Below are 17,385 nucleotides of genomic sequence, written 5' to 3' on the forward strand. Positions count from 1 at the left end.
CTAGCTAGCTAAATAACGCTGAATAATATTACTTGTAATATTTATAATTTCTATAGCACTGAAAGAGTATTGGGTGGGAAATATTTTTTTGGGGGGGAGTGTCTGTATATTTTCTTTTGACAATGACCTGAGATTTATTATTTATTTATATCCCATCCTCCCAGAAAAGCTCAGAACGAGTTACAAGTTTACATAAATAATAACACATGGGATTTGCCATTAATATGTCAAAGGACATATTGTGTCAAAGGAACACACATCCCTAATTAACATATGTCTTCTCTAAATGTGCCCCCAAATTAATTTTTGGGGGCAATAGAGATCTCAAGCAGCAAGTTTTCTGTTATTATGGAGTCTTTGAACAGCACCTATAGATACATATATTAACTGCTGAACTGGCTATTCAGAAAACATGTGTAATGCATCTCAATAATTCAAGCAACAAGCATGCATGCATTTCTGATGCCAAATCTTAAAGTATGAAAACACATTTTAATGATATATATCCTGTGCTTTTATTATAAACTATTTGATAACTGTGGGGATCCATTACTATCGCTAAATTTAATTTGAACATCTGAAATGAATTATAGCACTATTATCATATTTATTAACTGTCCAAACTATGGGAAATTCGAGTACAGCCATATGAAAAAAGACATCTAGAACCTTAAATATGATCTTGCTTTCCTGTCTAGTCAGTACATATTGTCTTCAGCCTTTAACCATACTTTATCTGCTGCTGCTGCTGCTGCTGCTGCTGCTTGAGGCTCCTGAGACCCAGAAGATGCAATTTGGGACAATATGGAGATCATTTAAAAAATACTTTTCCATATGCAAAGTTCTTGTATATGCAGAAAAGGAATATTTCTAAAACCTGGTAACTGTACTGTATATGCAAGTAAAGTACACTCACGAACAGTAATTTATAGACAAGGAGCCTGATTCTATAAACAGCACCTAACCATACCTAACTTGTAGGTGCCAATCTGCGTGGTTTTCAATCAATTGCTAGGTATCTTTCATAGAATCATACCTAGTGGCGTCTAGGCAGACATTGCAAGACATCGTTGAGGTAAGCCCAGGTATGTTAGGCCAGGTTTTATCAAATAGGCTCCTACCAAGTATTCTTCATGCACCTAATTGTAGATGCCCTGTTATCAAATTGTCTTTATGTGTACTTTCAATGAACAACTATGGAGGGGCAAAGCCAGAGAACAACAGTTGACAACACAGCCTGTGAAATTTATTCATTTTGCATGGTGAGTGGTATTTATTTTCATACTTTTCAGCTTATTATTATTTAACCTGCAATATGGGTTAGGTTAGGTTTAGCAGTCTTGATAAACTGTTATAAACTGACGTGCAGACCAAAGCTGTTTATAAATGCAAAATCAATAAGGAACAGAAAAATAAACTACTATATGCCACAGGAAAGAGGGCAAGAATCAAAAAACAGTTCCTACAAAGACTGCCAAGATTCCAATTCTCCATCACCAAAAGCCAACTGAAAAAGTATGTCTTCAACAGGGAAGCACAAAATTTCAAACAGTTCTTCAGATATGTTATAGGGAAGCAGCCGGCTAGGGAGGAGGTGGGACCGCTGGATGACGGAGATAGAAAGGGAGTGGTGAAGGAGGAGAAAGAAGTGGCGGAAAGACTAAACAGGTTCTTTTCATCAGTATTTACAAAAGACACATCCAAATCTTCAAAGGAGACCAAGTAGAAAAATTAACATCCATTGAAGTAAGCCTTGAAGACGTAAACAGGCAGATAGAAAAATTAAAAATTGACAAATCACCGGGCCCGGACAGAATCCACCCTAGAGTACTGAAATAACTAAAGGGAGGAAATAGCGGAACTACTACAGCAGGTTTGTAATCTATCCCTGAAAACAGGCATGATCCCAGAGGATTGGAAGATAGCCAATGTTACGCCCATCTTTAAAAAGGGATCAAGAGGTGATCCGGGGAACTACAGACCGATAAGTCTGACCTCGGTTCCGGGGAAAATGGGGGAAGCGCTGATAAAAGATAGCATCGAGGAGCATCTAGAGGGGCATAAACTTATGAAAACAAGCCAACATGGCTTCTGCATGGGAAGATCGTGCCTGATGAACTTATTGCATTTCTTTGAAGGAATTAACAAACGGATGGACAAAGGGGACCCCCACAGACATTGTATACTTAGACTTCCAAAAAGCCTTTGACAAGGTATCCCATGAACGCCTACTTCGGAAACTAAAGAACCATGGGGTGGAAGGAGACGTACACAGATGGATCAGGAATTGGTTGGCGGGCAGGAAGCAGAGGGTAGGAGTGAAGGGCCACTACTCGGACTGGAGGAAGGTCACGAGTGGTGTTCCGCAGGGGTCGGTGCTTGGACTGATGCTATTCTTTTTTTTAAATTCTTTATTTACCTTTATTTTACATCATAAGAAATTCTTTGATAAAGGAACATAACAATATCCAAAAGGAAATAAAATATTATATATCACTTATACAATACCATGATAGCAGTCCACAACTAAGGAGAGAGAATCAAGCACATATCAGGGACAGCTGATTATATCAAGAAACCAACAATATTTCATAACATAAATACAGAGAACATCGATTGTATTTACTAGACGGTCTGGTTGGTGACTTCAGTGGGCATCTGAGGGGATACGGAAGCCACTTTACCCTCCAAGAAAAATTGTAATTGATCAGGTTCATAAAAAACATATCTGTTTGCTTGATAATTAGTACAACATTTACATGGAAAGCGCAGCTGAAAGGTAGCTCCTAAATCCAATACAGATTGGCGTAACATTAGAAATTTTTTACGACGCAATTGCATCCATTTAGAACCATCAGAAAATATAGCTATTTTTAAACCATAAAATTCAACATTCTCAGTCCTAAAGAATAGACGAAAGACTGCTTCTTTGTCTTGTAAAAAAACAAAGATCACAAGCAATGTAGCCCTTTCAGAAATTTCAGAATATGAAGACTCAAGAATATTTGCTATGTCTAATTCAGTTTGTTGATTTTCTAAATCCTGAGTCGTTGGCTTAGGAGTATTTAGAAAGTATAATTTCTGTAAAGGAGGCATTGAGGTCTCTGGATATTTTAAGACTGAAGTTAAGAACTGATGAAAGAGTTCCTTGGGTGATTGTAATCTGGTGACTGGAAAATTAATTAGTCTTAAATTTAGATTCCTGTTGACATTTTCCAGATTTTCAATCTTCCTAGACAAAATTGCTTTATCTTTAACTTGAAGATTAGAAATTTTCTGTAAATCAGAGACCTGTTTTTCAAATTTGTCTAGTCTCTGGTCTTGGTGTTGAATTTTCCCTTCAATATTTTTCAATTGTAATGAAGAAGTTTGCATGGCTGTAATAGCATCATACCTTATGAAGGCTTTCAATAGCCTCCGAGAGTGCTTCCAAGTCAATCACCGGTGGTTTCTTCAGCGGGGTCAGGAGGGAAGCAGGAATCGTCGATGAAACTGAAATCTCCAAATCAGGATTAAATGTTCCGTTTCCTGAACTGCCATGAACTCCTAGTCCCCCCATCACTGGCAATTGATGTAATGGATCCAGCGAGACTGGAACTGCCTCCAGGGTCAGGGATAAGCTGGACAGCGCAGGCGGGGTTGCTAATGTCTCCGCCACTTCTTGCAACGCCGTTGTCGTCCCCGATTTTCTCCCTGGGCATGGGGGTCTCCCGGACCAGCTGGGCTAAGTGAAACTTTGCTTCCCGAGGTTAAGATCGATCCCTCTCGACGAGCCGGAATGCCCTGAACAACCGGGACAGCAAAAGATGTTATTGCTGTCTGGCGCGTTAGCATGGTGGCGGAGGAGGCAGTAAAATCACCCCTCTGTTTCCCTCTGTGCTTGGGCATACTGAAGAGCCAAGTATGAAAAGGTTAAGGATAGTTAAATTGCCAATGCAGGGAGAGCCTCCAGCTATGCGACTAGCTCTGTCGCCTTCTTGAATCTCGGACCGATGCTATTCAATGTATTTATAAATTATCTAGAACCGGAGACGAAGAGCGAAGTAATAAAATTTGCAGATGACACCAAGCTATTTAATGGGGCTAGGACTAAAGAGGACTGTGAAGATATACAAAGAGACCTGAACAAACTAGGGGAGTGGGCGACGAGATGGCAGATGAAGTTCAATGTAGAGAAATGTAAAGTCATACATGTAGGAAACAGAAACCCGAGGTACAGCTACACGATGGGAGGGCTGTTATAGAGTGAGAGTTCCCAAGAAAGGGACTTGGGGGTAATAGTGGACATGACAATGAAGCCATCGGCACAATGTGCAGCGGCTGATAAGAAAACGAATAGAATGCTAGGAATAATCAAGAAGGGTATTACAAGCAGAGCGAAAGAAGTTATCCTGCCGTTGTATCAGGCGATGGTGTGCCCGCATCTGGAGTACTGCGTCCAATATTGGTCACCATACCTAAAGAAGGATATGGCGATACTCGAGAGGGTTCAGAAGAGAGTGACACATATGATAAAAGGTATGGAAAACCTTTCATATGCTGAAAGATTAGAGAGACTGGGGCTTTTTTCGCTGGAGAAGCGGAGACTTAGAGAGAATATGATAGAGACTTACAAGATCACAAAGGGCATAGAGAAAGTGGAGAGGGACAGATTCTTCAAACTTTCGACACTACAAGAACAAGAAAGCATTCGGAAAAATTGAAAGGGGACAGATTCAGAACCAATGCTAGGAAGTTCTTCTTCACCCAACGCGTGGTGGACACCTGGAACGTGCTTCCAGAGGGAGTGATAGGACAGGATATGGTATTGGAGTTCAAGAAGGGATTGGACAATTTTCTGAAGGAAAAGAGGATAGAAGGGTATAGATAGAGGGCTACTACACAGGTCCTGGACTTTATGGGCCATTGCGTGAGCGGACTGCTGGGCATGATGGACCTCAGATCTGACCCAGCAGAGGCACGGCTTATGTTCTTATGTTCTTAAATCTTGGAAATAACTTTACCTCAAATAGGTTTAATGGAAGTTTATTCCACCAAAATGGTGCCATGAAAAGGAACTGCATCTAATAGTTCAAGTTTGGCCACAGCAGGGGAGGGGAGAACTAAGTAAGGGTCTCTCTGCCAGGAGAATGATCATGCAAAAAGCCTAAAAGCTAGTAGAAGTATTTTAAAATGCAATTAAAATGACAATTGTAACCAGTGAAGTCAAAGTAAAAGGGGATGCATATGATTAAATTTACAAGCACCCACCTAGTTAATCCACCAAGTAGGACTGCATAAAAGACTGTCCTAATTTTAGTTGATACTTGCAGGCACCTATGTAGCTTCCATTAGTAGCTGGTAGTATGAACAGGTTTCCCCTGCCTTCCGACTCCCTCCAATATGACGACTTTCCTCCTGGATCTCACCCATCTCGAATAACAGGATCCCCCCCCCCCACCTTGAGGCTGGTACTAGGGGGTCAGGGTAACCATTTTGTATATGGAGCCAGAATGGGCAGGAGCGAGTGGGGATCACTCCTACCTTAATGATTCTCAGATCAACATGGATTTGAAAGGTAGGCCTGGGAGGGGGCCTACAGGGGGTTCTGCTGGGAGCTAAACATAAGAACATAAGAAGTTGCCTCCGCTGAGGCAGACCAGAGGTCCATCTTGCCCAGCGGTCCGCACCCGCGGCGGCTCATCAGGCCTAATTGCCTGAACAGTGCCCCTGACTAATTTTCTAACTGCCTCTAATCCTATAATCCTATCCCTATAGCCTACCTCTACTCCTATCTGTACCCCTCAATCCCTTTGTCCTCCAGGTACCTATCCAAACCTTCTTGGAAGCCCTATAGCGTGCTCCTGCTTATCAGGAAATGAAGAAGGGAGGGGGATTGGATTTTGGAAGTGGACTTTTGACCTTGGGGAGGAGAAGGATGTAGGGGAATCAACTAGAGGGACAGGCCTTGGAGAGGAGGGATTTGATTCAGCAGGGAGGGCAGGGGAACCTAACCAGAAATACTTAGGTGAATCTCAGACAATATTTAGCTGGGACCTGCTTAAGAAGCTTATATGGGTGCCTGGGTAATTATCATCTGGGACTCACATAAGTACTGGTGGCTATCTTTAGTTCCGTCAGGCAGAATATTCAATACTAGCGCCTGTACATGGCCTGACAACAGTAAGCTGTTAAAAAAATGTTCAGTAACACTGGCTGAATTTTGACTGGTTAATTTGTAAGCCTTCTGGGGACAGGAGATTGCCTACTGTACCTTATGGTACATAGCTCACTTTGGGCTACAACTAAAAAGGACATACATAAAATCCCCATTTCATTAGAGTTCAATGAAAGTGTTTTGAGAAACTGTAGAACCCAATATTGGTGTACACATATTATTGCAGATATTTTTAAGTCTTTTTAGAGGGGTTTTACTATGCCAACTAATGATTACTTCTCACCAAGAGAGCTTGCTAGAAAGGTTTTGCATTTATGTGTCTTCTTAGGAAGGTTAACGATTACAGAATAGCCAGCTTTCCTTTAGCAATTTATGAATGACTTGTTTAGACCTCTCTTCTTTTGTCTCTATAGGTATACATGAAATGGAACGCTAAAGCCACCACAGAAATTAACATTTAAACAATTGTGGCACAGTTATAAATGTGTTAAAGGAAGAAGAGAGAAAAAAAAAAGAAATATGTGGTGGAGCCACCAGCCTTCAAGGAAATTCCCAGAGCACCTCTCCAGCAATGCCTCCTTGCAAGGCATACGTGCTTCAGTGGCTGTGAAAAAAAAAACCCACCCCAAAAACATATGTTTTCAAGCTGCATGTGTTGTGTGAAAATGAGCATTTTTTTCACATTTCCATTCGTACAGTACAATATAGAATACTGTCACTAAGAAACACTCTTACTAACACAGCTTAACACCTTTCAGAAATCTCTTGAATCTTAAAACTAAGAAACGAGCCATAGAACTTTTTGAAAAATTCTTGCCAAGGAGCCAACATTCTTTTATAGGTCTGATCGTCTTTTTCTACAGAGCTCCAGTGGATTGTGCAACTCTTCCAGACATATCGAATTGGAAAACAAAAAAGAAAATGATACCTTTGTTGAAGGGAAAAAGATAGCTAATGAATGTCTGAAATATGAGACGGTCATTTCTCTCTCAAAAATGTCAAGTTTGAAGTAAGTTCAGAGTTCTAATAGCGCATATTACTCATTAAAATGTTAATTTTTTTTGGACCAGCATAAAAATACATCTATTTATTATTTTATCTTTTATAACATTTTTAAACTATTATATTGACTCAAAAAGAAATGTCCAAAGCAGTGAACAACATTCAAATAATAACAATAAATATTAAGCATACCAAAACCAGCAAAATAAATGTTATACTTTCATAGCTATCAAACAGCAACATCTGCCCAGCAACAGGCTACTCAACAAAGCAGAGAATACAAATCATCTATTAAAATACTGATACCAAGAAAAGCCAAATCTTCAATTTCCTAAAGCACTGTTCTTCAACCCCAGGTAAGATAGCAGCTGACCTGGGGAAAGGAAGGAGGGAGGCTTTTTTTTTTTTTTTTTTGAGCGGCAGGGAAGGAAGGAGGTAGGCAGGCAAGCAGGCTGGCTTTGGCCAGGGAGGGAGGGAGGGAGAAAGGTAGACAGGCAGGCAGGCTGGCTTTGGGGGTGGGGGTGGGACAAAGTGTGGAAGGCAGTGAGAGGGACATAGGAAGGAGGCACTGGGGGCACTAAAGACATGGGAAGGAGGCACTGGGGGCACTAAGGACATAGGAAGGAAAGAGGGAGGGAATAGAAAGAGACAATTCTTGGGCCTGAGTGCAGAAAAAAAGAAATGAAAGAAAGGATACACAGACAGAAGGAAACACAACCAGAGACTCATGAAATCACCAGACAGAAAAGGTAGGAAAAATTATTTTATTTTCAATTTAGTGATCAAAACGTGTCAGTTTTGAGAATCTATATCTGCTGTCTACATTTTGCACTATATTTGTCTATTTTTCTATAGCTATTGAGCTCGCGGAGATGGGGCAGAAACAGGGTTTTTTAATTTTAGTCCTAGTAGTTTGCTGATCCATAAAATAATTCTTTTATTTCTGCCGATCCACGAGTGTAAATAGGTTGAAAAACACTGTCCTAAAGAATGCTTCCATATTAGATACAAACCACAGAACAGGGGCCTTAGGCACCTGAGCCAATTTGGAGTGGCGGGCCTGAAAGCAGGAGGGACTAGGCATCCCTCCCGCTGTCTACTTCTTGAACAGGTATGGCTGTAATTCGGGATGTGTGTGTTTGGGGGGGGGCGGCGGGGGACCATCCAATGACAGGAGGGAGTGGCCATCCCTCCTGTTGCCTTTTTTTTAAAGTAAGGGGAGTGGGAAAAGGGAGGACAGGGGTCAGTTCAGGAGGATTCCTGGAATGGGGTTTGGCTCAGGGGGTTGTGGCAGCAGGAAGGAGTGGGCATCCCTCCTGCCGATTTTTATTAAACTACGGGGAGGGGGGTCCTGCAGAGGGAGTGTTCAGCTCAGTGTGTGGGGTGGCATCCATGATGGCAGGAAGGAGTGGGCATCCCTCCTGCCTCTATTTTGGATACGGGGGGGGGGGGGGTCATCGGGGGGGAGGGGGAACTCACATTTTTTAAAATGGGGCATTAAAAAAAAGAAAAAAAATCCAAAAGCTGAGTGACAGGAGGCTGCTTTGGGGCTTCTCCTACTACTCAGCTGTTTAGGCTTTCCCAAACCGGCTCTGCCGGAGATCCGGTTTCTAAGCCAGTGATCAGATGGAATTAGGACTGTCCACCACAAAACACATTTGCTTGGGTAGCCATTTGCACATTGATCACTGTTTAGAATTCAGCCCAAAAAATTGGCCAACAGCAACTCGCACAGTCTTAATGACCGTGTTTTGTGTATCTAGCCCTTAATAATGTCCTGAAATAGAGATATTATCAAGACCACAGTTAGTATTAAACCTTACTATGTTCTTTTATTTCAGAGCCTGATCAGAATACTATTTTCCATATTAATGCAAAATTTTTATGATCAAGAGTCCAGATCTTTTCTTACTTTTCTAGGAAAATACAAAGGAGAAGGACATAATTCTTAGCCCACAGGCCTAGGGATCTCTTCCTAGATGCTATTTTTCTCTTAAAGCTTTTTTTTATAGATACATGGCAGGGCATTTTCAATAGGAAATCTAAGGGCCTCTTCTATCACGCTGCACTAACAGTTTTTAGCACAGAGAACCGCGCTGAATGGCCCGCACTGCTCCTGACGTTCATAGAGATCCTATGAGCGGCGGGAGCAATGTGGGCCATTCAGCGCGGCTCTCTGCGCTGAAAACTGCTAGTGCAGTTTGATAGAAGAGGCCCTAAGTCTGAGAGCTCCTTTTACTAAGCTGTGATAGCGGTTTTAGCGCACGCTTAGCACATAGATCTCATGCATATTCATTGGGGAAATCCTGAAAACCCGACTGGATTGCGACCATCACTAGAGAAAGAAGTCATCATGGATCAGGAGATATCTATTGTAGAAAATTAAAGGGCCTGTTGGTAAAGCTCTACAAAATGTTTATTACAAAAATATTAATACAAAAATTTTTCTACATCTGAAGGGCGGAGATTCAGAGCCACTATGAAAGTGGCAAGCATATTAATATAACCCAATGAAGGGAGAAACAGCATAAGCCAATATCATTGCTATATTTAGATATCAAAATCCTTGCAAAAGGACTGATGGCCTACATGTCCAAGCTGATCCATGAGGACCAGGTAGTCTTTATGCCAGGGAGGTATGCAGGGAACAATAAAGAAGAGTTGTTCTTTAATGTGATGGTCAAATACAAGGAAAATATCCTGTCTGCTATTGACAGTGAATGCTATAAAGGTGTTTGACCATGCTCATTGGGCATTTATGTTTGCAATGCCCCTAACGATGGGTCTGGACCTAATTACTGAAGAACGAAATGGGCAATGTATAAGGAGCCAAGGGGCTGGATCCAGGTAAATTGGTACATGCAAAGGAATTCTTGGACATGGGTATTATGCAGGGTTGCCTGATATCTCCACTGTTGGTCTCCATAATGCTGGAACCCGTGGTGGCAAGAATAAGGGTCAGTGTGGACATTAGAGGTTAATAGGTAGGATCAACAGCATGTAAAATATTCTTTTATGAGATTATATTAGGTACGCATTAGCGCAACCTCATTTGACTATGGCAATTTTTGTATAAGAATTGAAAACTTATAGCCCCACTTATTCTGCTCAAATGGAGGTTAAGTGCCAAAACAGAGGTAAATGGCAGTTAGATGTGTAACTGCACTTAGACACTATTCTATAATGTCGCACCTAAGTCCTTTAGTGCATAACTGCAAGAGGGTATGCACATGGCTGGCCAGTCTAAAGTGTTGGAACATGAATACTGTAACATTCATGGCGTGGGCAGCAACCCCCAAGCTGCTGTCATGCCAGCGTCGTCTCTTCCACTGACGTCAGTTCCTGGACCCACGCCTGATAAAGGATGTCAGAGGAAGAGCCGATCCTGGCGTGACAGCAGCTTGGGGGTTGCTGCTCGCGCCACGAATGTTACAGCAGGAGGGGGAGGGGAAGGAGTGTGTGGAGGTGGGGGGTGGAAAAGAGGGCACGGAAGGGCACCTCTCTCCCTCGCTATGCCTAATTATAGGCACGTAGTTATAGAGCTGACCTCTTAGTTGCTCATGGACTATGTGCAACACCCTATAAGCAATATATTACATATTGCTACATGATTTCCTGTGTGATCAAGGAATTCTTATATTCCTCTTGTAAAATTGTTTCTAAGCATATATAATGACTTTCCTTTGTTTATTGATAGCAGTTCCTTCAGTCATAAAGACTGTGTACTAGTATGCTAATTTATATCAGCAATAAAAAAATTCAAAGAGAACTTAACATAGATATAAACTATAGTTATGGAGAGTAGCATGAACTGTAAATGTAATAGATTATAGTATGTTATTAACCCCCCTCCCTCCCTTTTAGAAGAGATGCCTCCTTAAAAGAATGGGCTGTATAAAGTAATAATGTTTTCTGCTTTCCTGCGGAGACAAATCATCTTACAAACCCATTCTAATAAGAACATTTTTATGTAGCATCCCTGGTATTATAACAGGAATCCAGTTTGCTAGGATCTTAGAACTTTTTTGGCAGCACGAGATTTAAAGAGAGAGAACTGGCCTTCCTAACTTACAAGCAAGAGGCAAACTTGTGATAGTGCAAGATTTAAATTACAAAAAAGCAACAACAACAACCCTGAATAATTCTTAGGGAATGTTGTGCTACAGCCCAGCCTTACTAAATCAGAGCAGACTTTAAAACAGAAAGGGAACAGTTCTATAAGTGGACACCTTCATTGATGCTGCCTGATAAGGACCAATTCTATGGCAACATCTGGGCATCCAGATTTCATTACAGAATACTGGCATAACCTGGCATCAACACACCTTATAGTTATATCCTCCCAGCTACATTAGCGATAAATCTGGCATAACTATGGGTGCCTAAATGCAGTAAAGGTACAAGTAACTTAAAGTAAGCTATATGTTCTGCATGTAAGAGGAAGCACTGCCCATGCCCCCTAGCATTTATACACCATCCTCTGGATTCTATATAGGTAACCCAAATTTGATTGTGACTCTCATATCTGCGCATAAACTAATTAGCCAACTAATTACTGGAGTTAAGCAATTGGCAGTAACTAGGAGTTACTAGGGCACCCTACACCCTATTTTATAACGTGTGTCTACATTTCAGAGTGTACAACTCCAAAAGAGGTATGGCCATGGGAGGCGCATATGTGTGTTGGGGTGTTCCCTGAAATTAGACGTGATGTTATAAAATACCATCAGCTGGGCATCGGTCTTTTGTAGGCATAAGTGCTTGTGCCCAGTTAGGTGTGAATTGCACGCTAAGCTAGTATTCTATAAAGGATGATGGGTGTACCGCACCCTTTACAAAATACTAGTTTAGCGTTGATTATCCTGGCATCTAACTTTGGGCATTGTTTATTGAATCTAGCCCCATTCCAAATGCATGCACCCCATCAAAATAATGATTATTCACTTTGCCATTTGCCTGAATTAAGGGCCTGATTCTGTATATAATGCCACCCCCCAAAAAAATCAGTGCTGACTAGAATGGCGTTTAGCACGATTTCATAAAAGTTACGCACACCTTTTCGAATTACATTTAGCGCCAGTACGTGTCATAACTTATAGATGCACCCATTTAGGCCAAGGAAATCCAGGTCTAAATGCCTATACTTAACTTTTCCATGCATCCTGCATGTTGTATTAACAGTGTGTGAAAATTCTAGGACTGCCCACAATTTGCCTATGCTCCTCCCCTAGACATGTTCCCTTTTCAGATTCACTAGAACTGGCATGCAGCACTTTACAGAACACGTCTACCAAGCTATGTGTGTAATTTTTAATTAGTGACAATTAGCATCAATTATGGTGTTAATTGCAATTATCAACACTGATTAGGCTTGTTACACAATTAAGTTGTGCATGCAAATTGTCTGTGTGTACCAATTTGCATGCACAATGTAAGGTACCATATACAGAATTTGAGAGTAAGTGTTCACTTGCCCATGAAAGCGTCAGTAGTATGTACATTTATGCGTACAAGTGGCATATAAATATAGGTGCCCAGTTATAGAATTATCCTTAAAATGATCTATCATATCCCCAGTGATTGATTCTTCTTAATTTGAGAGACATTATTACTAAACACCTGCAATTTGCAGTTTTGATCTGTTTAAAAAAGTTTACTTGCACTGGGTAGAAATATGTTCTCTTGATCCCAGATGGTGTGAAGCTCTGATTATATTTTGAACTGCTTAACTGATCATACTGTAGGGCCTACGGAGCATGTGGTTAAAAAGACAACTAATTTTCTTTTTCAATCAATTTCTCCACAAGATTTTTCATTTAGACTTCCGTCACATCACTAATTTCACTTTAGAACTAGCGTCTGATAGCACATTGCTTTACCTGCTGTGTGAACATGTTTTGGCATGTGTAACTTCCGTTAGCATAAGAACAGAAAGCCTCTGAGATGTACATCTTTAATTTAACAAATTCCCAAAGTGGGACCGTAGCCTTAAAAATAAAACACTGCATGATCCAACGAAGGGGCACAGTCTATCAGAGCAGACAGGAAATTATCAGTTATGTAGAAATAGCTTGTACAAAGTGAATTAAATTAAATAAAATTTATGTGGTCTTAGTGTCGCACAATGAGAGCGGTGGCTGGTATAACACTCTATTGGGAGAACCAAAGTGATCATGGAGCTACTAACTCCATTCTATTCATTTATAGCTTCTAAAACAGTATAGAGGAGACAACAAGAGGAAATTAAGCTCAAGGAAGAAAATGCCTCTTGAAGTCTAGCCACATTACTAGGAAGAAGACAAACCATGCACACATAGATCTTTAATAGATTGATTACATTATTACATTACACTATACTGCACAGAGCTTTTTGCCTGCAAATACCACAAATAGTTCATTTTGGATTAAAACAATAAGACCTAAATGAACCAATAGTTCATACAATCACTATTTTTCTAATAAAACAAAATTTCAGAAGATAAAAAAGTTTTAATCATCTGTTTAAACTCTTGATAAGTCTTGATCTTTCGAATATGCAATAGTTATGAGTTCTAAAAAGATGCCACTTGGTAAGAGAAAAAAAGAAGACCTATATTTCACAGATTTGACATTGTTCATAATAGAAAATCCCAACAATAATTGTTCTCTTAGTTGATTGGACTTGTGACCTTATAATAAATAATGTAATTCCATCATAAAACTGGATGTTTCACCATGTAACATTTTAAAATTAATCACCTCTAATTTGAATTGAACCCTGGTCCTGAATTCCATTGGATTGCTGAAACCTCTCTGTGGTCACTAGACAGCCAAGGCTGCTAAAGGTTTTCTTCAAATTGTGGCAACCAAATTTTGGAGGCCAAACAGACATGCTGAATTTAATTAGACCAACAGATATTATTAGAGCAGACATGATCTGGGACCAATTTGCCACCCCCGACTGGAACTTTTTCCGCAAACTGTTTTCTAAATATACGAAAAAGCACTGTACTGAACAATGCCCAAGCAACGTACTGAACAACGCACCCTTTTCTTTCAGAGCAAACCTCTTCAAATGGGTCATCTTCCAATTGCAAGAAGGACGATTTGGGCAGGAACTAGAAACATAGAAACAAAGAGTATGACGGCAGAAAAGGGCCATTGGCCCAACAAGTCTGCCCACTCGAAGAACCCTCCCCCCTAAGCACTTCCTCGAAGTGAATCCACATGTTTATCCCATTTTTTCTTAAAATCAAGCATGTTGCTGGCCTCAACTACCTAAAGTGGAAGATCATTCCAACGATCAACCACCCTTTCGATGAAGAAATACTTCCTAATGTCACCATGAAATCTCCTACCCTTGATTTTTAACAGATGCCCTCTTGTTGCCGTAGGTCCTGTAAGGAAAAGGATGTCTTCTTCCACCTCAATATGGCCAGTAACATATTTGAACGTCTCTATCATGTCTCCCCTCTCTCTGCGTTCCTCAAGAGAGTATAGCTGCAACTTACCTAGACATTCTTCATATGGGAGATCCTTGAGTCCTGAGACTATTCTAGTGGCCATTCCCTGAACCAACTCTATTCTTAGCACATCCTTTTGATAATGTAGCCTCCAAAATTGAACACAATAATCCAGATGAGGTCTCACCATGGACCTGTACAGCGGCATAACCACTTCAGGCTTTCGACTGACAAAACTTCTTCGGATGCAACCCAGCATTTGTCTAGCCTTGGATGAAGCTTTCTCCACCTGATTGGCAGTCTTTATATCTTCACTAATGATTACTCCCAGGTCCTGTTCTGCAACAGTTCTTGTTAAGGTCTCACAATTCAGAGTGTAAGCTCTGCGTGGGTTTCCGCTACCAAGGTGCATAATCTTACACTTTTTGGCATTAAAACTCAGTTACCAAATTGTAGACCATTGTTCCAGTAAAAGTAGGTTCTGCGTCATAGTGTCGGGCATGGGAACTAGGACAAATCGTAGTCACACCTATCATAAAAAAAAACCGAAGGACTCCATTACATGTGCTAATAATTACAGACCAGTAGCCAGTATTCCGTTATTTACTAAAATATTAGAAGAATTAGTAAATGACGAACTGGTCAAATACTAAAAAAAATTTAATATCCTGCACAATTCCCAATCTGGATTCCGTTCAGGTTACAGTACAGAAACTGTACTAGCTTCACTAATTAATCAACTTAACAATCTATTTAGCTTAGATACCAGTGCCCTTATCCTCCAACTGAATCTGAGCAATGCCTTTCATCTGGTAGATCATGATCTAATGATGATCTGCTTTAATTCAATTGGAATCATGGGTAATGTACATAAATGGTTCCAGGGTTTTCTGAAAAACAGATCTTATCAAACTTACAGTGCAGGTAAATACTCTTCTCTATGGACAAACCCCTGCGGAGTCCCGCAAGGCTCTCCACTTTCACCAACACTGTTCAATATATACTTAGTCCCTTTGGCTAATTTACTACAAAGTCTAAATGTGACATTCTACATATACGCTGATGATATCACTATACTAATACCACTCCAATCATTCTCAATAGAACTAAATAACTTAGGGCTTCTTTTACAAAGGTGCACTAGCGTTTTTAGCGCACGCACCGGATTATTATGCACTACCTGAAAAATGACCACCTGCTCAAGAAGAGCCGATAGCAGCTAGCGCGTGTGGCAATTTAGCGCATGCTATTCCACGCGTTAAGGCCCTAATGCATCTTTGTAAAAGGAGCCCTTAATCTCAAATATCCTGGGAAAAATAGAACAATGGATGTTGCAGTCAAAACTGAAACTCAACCCTGAGAAAACTAAGATCTTCCTAGCTAGTCCTAATGATAAATTCAGAGAAACTTCCAATGACCAAAAATTTGAAATAGCAAGTTATATCAAAATCCTGGGAGTTGCTATAGACCTACACCTAATGTGCGAGAATCACACAGACCAACTGACTATAAAACGATTCACTATTTTATGGAAACTAAGAACTATAAAATATATTTTGACATGGTGTCCTGTAGAACACTAGTTCAATCCACCATCCTATCCACCTTAGATTATTATAACATCACATATCTAGGGTCAACCAAGAAAACATTGTAAAGGCTTCACCTGGTTCAAAATGCTGCTGTACGTTTGATCTTTGGACTGAAAAAGTTTGACCATATAAGTCCTTTTTACATGCAACTCCATTGGCTCCATTTTGAAGCTAGAGTCATTTTTAAATTCAGCTTCATTTGTTATAAAGCACTCTTCGGATTACTATCATCATACTTATCCTCCCAATTAAAACTATTCACATCAAGCAAGAACACAAGAAACTCGGGCATGTTCATGCACCCTACTCTGAAAGCCTGCCATTTTAAAAGTTTTTTAGACAAAACTCTAGCCTTTCAAGTGGGGAGAATGAACTCTTGGATGTGTCCTCTGTTCGCCCACTCCCAATCTTACTATGAGTTTAGAAAATCACAGAAAACCTACCTGTTTGGCAAATTTGTACGATGATTTTGCTTTGTATCCTTCCGCATTGTATCATGTTGTATTGTATAGCATTGTATTCTACTGAATTCTACTGTATCCTTCATCTTCACTGATATGCCTCAGTTCTCTTGTTGTGAACTGCCTGGAACTTCTGGTTGGGCGGTATATAAGAAAATAAATTATTATTATTATTTTCTCTTGAACACGCATGTACGCAGGTAGGGCTAGTCTCAGGTAGGGCTAGTCTCAGTTGGGCGCTGGTCTTTGACAGGAGGGCTGCCGCGTGAGCGGACTGCTGGGCATGATGGACCACTGGTCTGACCCAGCAGTGGCAATACTTATGTTCTTGGACCCCTGAGGAACAATCGTTTTTCGAAACATGGACCATGTCGGGTCCTTGGGTTCTAACCAAAGTGAACCACCTTTTGGGCTACGTTTTATTGACCTCAATAAAGTTTCAACAACATCATCTCTGCAGTTCATTTTTTTTTTTTTTGCAGTTTTAGAAGCATTTCCATCAATTTACTGACATATCATAGAGGACAGATTAACCAGTCTATAGTTTCCACCCTCCTCCTTACTCTCACTTTTGTGGAGAAGGCCCACATCTGCTCTTCTTTAGCCTTCTGAGTGGAGGAGCAGCCCAAGGTTAGTACTGCAGCCTGAAAACCTGGAGAACTGGGTTCAATAACCACTACAGCTCATCCTGACAAGATGCTTAACCCTCCATAAAGAAAATAAGTACCTGT

The sequence above is a fragment of the Geotrypetes seraphini genome, chromosome 1 (genome assembly GCF_902459505.1).
Source record: "Geotrypetes seraphini chromosome 1, aGeoSer1.1, whole genome shotgun sequence".
NCBI lineage: Eukaryota > Metazoa > Chordata > Amphibia > Gymnophiona > Dermophiidae > Geotrypetes > Geotrypetes seraphini.